The sequence below is a fragment of the Rhagoletis pomonella genome, unplaced genomic scaffold (assembly GCF_013731165.1).
Source record: "Rhagoletis pomonella isolate Grant_MI unplaced genomic scaffold, Rhpom_1.0 Rhpom_scaffold_01746, whole genome shotgun sequence".
Lineage (NCBI taxonomy): Eukaryota > Metazoa > Arthropoda > Insecta > Diptera > Tephritidae > Rhagoletis > Rhagoletis pomonella.
The window spans coordinates 24,780-31,227 of NW_023460300.1; positions in this window are offsets into that span (position 1 = coordinate 24,780).

Here is a 6,448-nt window from a genome sequence, read left to right on the forward strand (position 1 = left end):
TTTGAACTTGCATATTTTCGCTTTGGTGTGGAAAAAAAGTCGCAGCTCAACATTTGTCATTTGTGTCGCGCTTTCATTTTATTACATTTGACAACATAGCGACTTTTTGTGTTGACAGCTCTGAATTTATGGCTTAAAAAACATGAAACGAAACACGAGTAGAACACAGTAAACACTTGCAGTTGCTTATAACACCATCGGTTCTTTTGCTCCTACACTAGTTGAAATTAGAGGTTTAAATGGCAAACAGGCATTTTTAAAATTGTACCGCAGGAATATTGCGCAAGGCAGGGTACCAGCAAATCTGTTGAGCTTTCCGTGACGACGAGAATAGCAAAGAAAAGGCAACAGTCAATAGAACGTAGATATGAGTTACAATTTTCCATTTACGATGTCAAACGGGAATGTTTACTATGTGTGAATACATATGTATGTACATATGCACGCGAGTATAAATCTGTACTCAGTAGCAGCTTTTCTCCAATGGTAACGCAATTGTTGAACAATTTTAATCCTTTGCCTGGGATTTCATGTGAAAACATAATTTCATGAGCATGTAGTTAGGGTATTTATGGTACGCAATTGTTCCCTCGCACAGTTAGAAGCTACTCCAACTGCCTTGCAGCCAGTTTAGGAAAATAAAATCTCGCGGCGACATGTCACGGCTTTGATTTAAAACTAACTGTTTCGTGAGTTCCATTCATCGCTCTATATGCCAGCAGAAGTACCATGGAAATGTGATAGAGCTGATGCCGGAGACAAACGGTAGGACAAATAAGCTCACTACTCAAATAATTTCTTATAAAAGTCGGACTCATTAAATACAAAGAACAAGCCAACTGGTTAGATTATCTGTGCGTTGTCCTCTAAAAAATTAACAAGTATTGACATACGTATGCTCGAGTAAGGTCTTAAAAATTGTGTTTTGCACAGTTCCTTATTTCGGCGATCGTAGTAAATTTTGTTTGCGAAAAGCATTATCTAAGAAAAACACAAAAATATGTAGTAGGCCTGGCACTGTCCGGTTAGATATTCGTGTACAAAATTCGTTCCTTTTGTTATTTGGATATAAATATATACTGTTAATATCCGTTCATTTTATGTGAATGAATACGGTGATATGTACATCCAGCTGCTAAATAAATAATGGAAATCTTAATCAATATACAAAAGATTGTTATTTTATTGTAAATTTTTTGGTTCGAACAACCGTTGTTGGATGTTCGGAAGTTTTATTTCGATATTCACATACTGAGATGTCCGGATTATCCGGATAGCCAAAAAATCAGATTCGAACTCCCAGTCCCAGTGTATACTATGCATATGTATATAGTATAGCACCACAACTAATGCAGAAAACTAAAAAGAAAAAATAAGTATATTCATTCGACAGATTTCTAGTATTAATTTGTATTTATATCTACCGTCTGAGGCAACACGTTAAAATGACAATAAAAATTTTTGTTTTGTATCTCCGAATTATGAAAAAGCTTCTGTGAAGTGCAAAACATAAGCGTATTCAAACGAAAACATCGACAACCAAAAACTTGATTAATGTAAAAAAAAAATGTGGTTAATATTACCAAATCATTGTTGAAAATATCAAACAAGGCATTGTTAATATTAACCAAAAATCACGTTGACTCCTTTTCGTGTTTGAATTTGGTAATATTAATTTTGGCTGATTTTTTTCTCAGTATATGATATCCTTTATCTCGATTACACAAACGGGCGTGGCACCTCCCATATAAACGGAATTGTTCATACTACATACCTCTGGATGTATTTGTGGTATATGAGAGATATATGAAATCAAGACTACTCATGGAAAAAATTTGTCTTATTGGAAGAGGGCCCGAGGCCCGTTAGATAAAAATAAAACTTCCGCCAGCTGCGATTCGAACCAGGATTCTCAGATTTTCTAAGCGGATACTTTCTCTGCATGCCAACGCCTCACTTGAAAATTCGTTGACTAAGCGCCTAAATATCAGTAAATCGTTAATCATACCCATTGTCCGCTACTGCGTGACATTGTAACTAATTTTAGAACAAAACTCATACCTCATTCATTACATTCGGACTACTTTTAGTACAATTCACCTGTTTTACATTACAATGCTTTAAATTTTTGGACTATCTTTGGTCTAGATACAAAACTACTATACCTACGACTAAATTTTTCGAGCAATTGGTCCAATCTTTTCTTCAGGGTTGTAAATATTGCGCCACGCACATACTTTTTGTCTCCTTCTCTCACCTCCAACGCATGCATGTGTTTCCAAAATCATTTATGCCCACATATATATGAATAAAATAAACATACTTAGAAGATATCAACCAATACTTCCCATATACTAGGCATGGGTAACACTGCGCTGTGCGACGCAATTGCGCTAACACCGTAGCCGGAGTTGCTGCGTCGACACCAATATATGAAAAGCGCTAGCTCCATTAAAACCAAAAAACACATGTCACGCACACAATTCGCCTTAATTCTTTGAAAAATTACACGTACTTTGTTTTTGCTTTTGAGTGGTGAGAACGCCAGAAACTTATGTATTTTGGCAAACTTCAAGCTTTTACTCAAGAACGATGAGATATCGTGGCATTTACTACATTCCTAGCAATTAATTTCGGTTGGCGGTACAAGCGTTGCAAGCGAAGGGAAAAAACTTGAATTTTCGATTAAGGAAAACAGAAACAAAATCATTTGAGCGGGTTTCGAAAATTTTGGTAATAAAAAAAATTTGCAAATTTTTTAAAAAAATTTTTGCCTTAAAATGCTCGATATTTGTTGAATTTATATAAAAATTGTGCAAGATAATATTTCTACTGCTCCAAAGAACCTATATTCCGAAAATGAAACTTATATTCAAACCATATCATTGTGGTAATGATGAGAAAATGGAGATTTATATTGAAGGTATTCCAGTGGCAGAGTCTGACATGGTGAAATATTTAGGAATTGTTTTGAATCATAATATGCTATGGGATGAACATATAGAGTCGTTAAAGTCCAAAATTTCCTCTGCTATTGGAGTTCTTTATAAATTTAGGAATAAATTTAACAGTCCTACAAAATTGCTTATTAACCAGTCACTCGTACATTCTCATTTGACTTATTTACCATCTGTTTACGGTTGCAGATTGAGCAGCTCATTAAGGTCACTTCAATCAGCCCAAAATAAAGCCCTGAAACTTGTTTTCAATCTTCCGTTAAGACATTCTACTTTTGACCTATACAATAATTATGCTAAAAATATTCTTCCAGTAAAAGGTTTATACAAGCAAAAGGTTTTAATTTATATGTTTAAGGCCTTAAAAACTAATAGCTATTGCCTTATACAGTTTTCTCAAAACATAGCCCAGTCCCAAAGGAATACTAGACAAGCCCAGCATTTAAGATCTGTAAGATGTCGACTTGAGTTAACAAAACAGCGAATTTCATACACTGGGCCACACGAATACAATAATTTATCATCTTACTTGCGAGATATACAAGTTCTTTCAACATTTAAGCAACAAATAAAAAAATATCTGCTCGAAAATTTGGAAACACTTCTAATGTGAATACTGTTAATAATTAATTACTGTTAAATTTTGCATTTTATATTGAATTTATTTTTCTTTTAAAATATTTGAAGTATTTATTTCCTGTTTTTTTTTGTTTTTTTTATTATTATTTTTCTGTGTAAATTAGTTAAGCTCGGAACACTTTGACGACTGCAACTTCACGACGTAACGACAGCGACATCATTTTGTCGACAAATGTCGCCTTGAAGCCAGCTTCTTAAACATTTTGAAGACCTCAGCGACATAGCAAACAGCTGATTTTAAAGTTTGACATTTTGGTATATTTATTTCACAAATTGTGTATTTTTATTTAAGTAAATAAGAAAAACATGAACAATCAAGAATATGTGATTAATTTTGCGACAATTTAATTTTGCGGCACTACATCTACTCATTGTCGCCGGCAAAATTAGAAATAGATTTAATTTGGCGACGTCGACAATTGCAGTCCTGCAGCCAAGATGTCGTGCTGTCGTCAAAATAATTGTGTCCGTAAGAACGTGTGTATTTAAAATTTGACAGATGCTGCTTGTCGCTTGCTGTCGTAAAAGTGTTCCGAGCTTTAGACGTAAGTCACGCTGTCAACACTGTTGCCTCCACAAAGCCTTCTCGGCGCTGAGGCTTAAATAAGACTATTGTTTATATTAAAAAAACATGAATTATAAATAAATAAAATAAAAAAAAAACAATAAAAAAAATCGTAAGTTGCTAGAGCACTTTAAAGGCTCAAAATTGACCCCAAAATAAGCCAACATTTACCGGTGTTTCTAGGACAGGAATGTATCTGTCGATAGGTCTGGAATTTTATCTTTGAAACGCCATGCCTTTCTTTGAAATCGCTTTACTAGTTCTCGTGCAATAACCCTTTTCCATATCCAAACGTAATGCGTATTCTACGTCAAAAATATATTTATGCGTTTTTTGGTCTGCATACATACATATCGTCGTTTAAAGTACAAAACCGCATATCGGGATTCGGCAAAACCGCGTAACTGACATTGGCTACCAAAAATTGGATTTGCTCACACAAGCTCTTGGCTCAAACCTTATCCATTCGTCCTAAAATATACTAGCCAGAAAGGCGATTGCTTTATAAAAAATAGAACCATTTTAAAATATTAGTGTTTTTACGGTCTAGAAAATAATTTCTACAACTTCACATACGCGGTTTTGCATTTTGTTGCTACGCGGTTTTGCATTTTGCTGATACGCGGTTTTGCACTTTAAACGACGATATGTAGCTCCAATTCCTTGCGTACTATTATAAAATTAACGGGCTTCGTGCATTAAATTCCCTTTGCCAAAAGTCAATTTACATGACCACTTATTGCGTACCCATGCCAGCAGATGCTGGCTGTGATTTACTTGATGGGTCGCTGAAGTTGTTGAAGCAAAACGTTTGCCAACTTGTAATTTGGTCAAAGATGAATAAAACGCACCAAAAGCGCATTTTTTTTGTTTGAAAAAGTACTTGTACAAAAAAGAGGATATTGGCTGAACTTGCTAGTGAACCAGATGGCAAAAAAGTCGTTCCATGCAGCGCATTTCTGTGTCGGAGGGCAGTCATTCATTCCAGCCACGCAATTGCACTTGTAATTGCTGCTTCTGCTGCTGTTGCTCAATTTTACTCGCATTTAAACAAACAGCTGTGGTGGATATGGTGGATTTGCTCGCTGGCTTCATTACTTTTGGCAACTCGTTTTGATTATTTAGTTGCACTCTTCGTACTGTCTTCGCCGCCGCGAACTGCTTGGAATTTTTATTCCTGGCTTTAATTGTACTTTCTCTGCCTCCATAGTTGTTACTTTAGCTTCGTTTGTGCTAATTGTTGGTTTGGCCAAAATTTCATTTAAGTAACTCCGCAAAGGAAAATTAGTAGTACGATCGTTCATAAAATATTTATCATCGGCAGTTGGGATAGCCAATCTTTCATATACATATATGTCTTTCTATTATTTATTTATTTACATAAGTATTTTACTTTTTTTTGGCAACATATTTCATGTATTTATGTATGTATTTTCATATAACTTTTTGGCACTTTGGCAACTGCACCGTAGTATCTGCAGGAATATTCAGTTGAAGATAGATATGTACATAAATATTTGACTGATCTTCTGCTCCGATTTTTGATGTGCGTATTTTGTGTCCATACAAATAGAGATACCAAAAGCTGAACGTCCCTTCCAAATGGAAATGGTTTGGTATAAGAAACTTTTTCAAGGTAGATACACTCTAAAAAAATGTTGTTTAAATTTGCGCTTATTAAGATAGGTAACCAGTTTCCCCTCTTCATGAATGCAAATTTACAAATAAATTAAAATTAAATGAAATTTAATTAAATTAAATTTTATTTCATATTAGTTTGTTGAGAAAATGGTTGGTGAAAGACTGTCATAACTCAAAAAATTAAGTGGTTTAGCAAATGATGCAGAATTACTCGCTTCATATTGTATACAAATTCTGTGATATTTAATATCTTGTGTAGTTTCCATGTAAAAAGACAATGGGCTTGAGATGCACAAAATGTTAACTTGAGCTTCGACTTGATTTTCTATACAAATTCTTGAGCTTGAGCTCATTTGATCAGTGCAAAAATTTAGTTTGGCAAGTTTAGTGGCAAGATTCTTACATAACCGGTATTTTGGGATTTTTATTCTTTCGATCAAAAATAATCGTTGATTAGATTCTTTATTTTTCGATAATTTTTGACCGTTGTAATGAAGATTGCCTTTTTATTGAAAACTTTAAACGCGTCTCTTCAAAAATCTTGTTCCGAGCTGTCATAGTTCCTTAATACATACATACAGTATTGGACATATCTATAGCACCCCCCTTTCAAAGCGATATTTTTTGCCACTTATGTTTAATTATT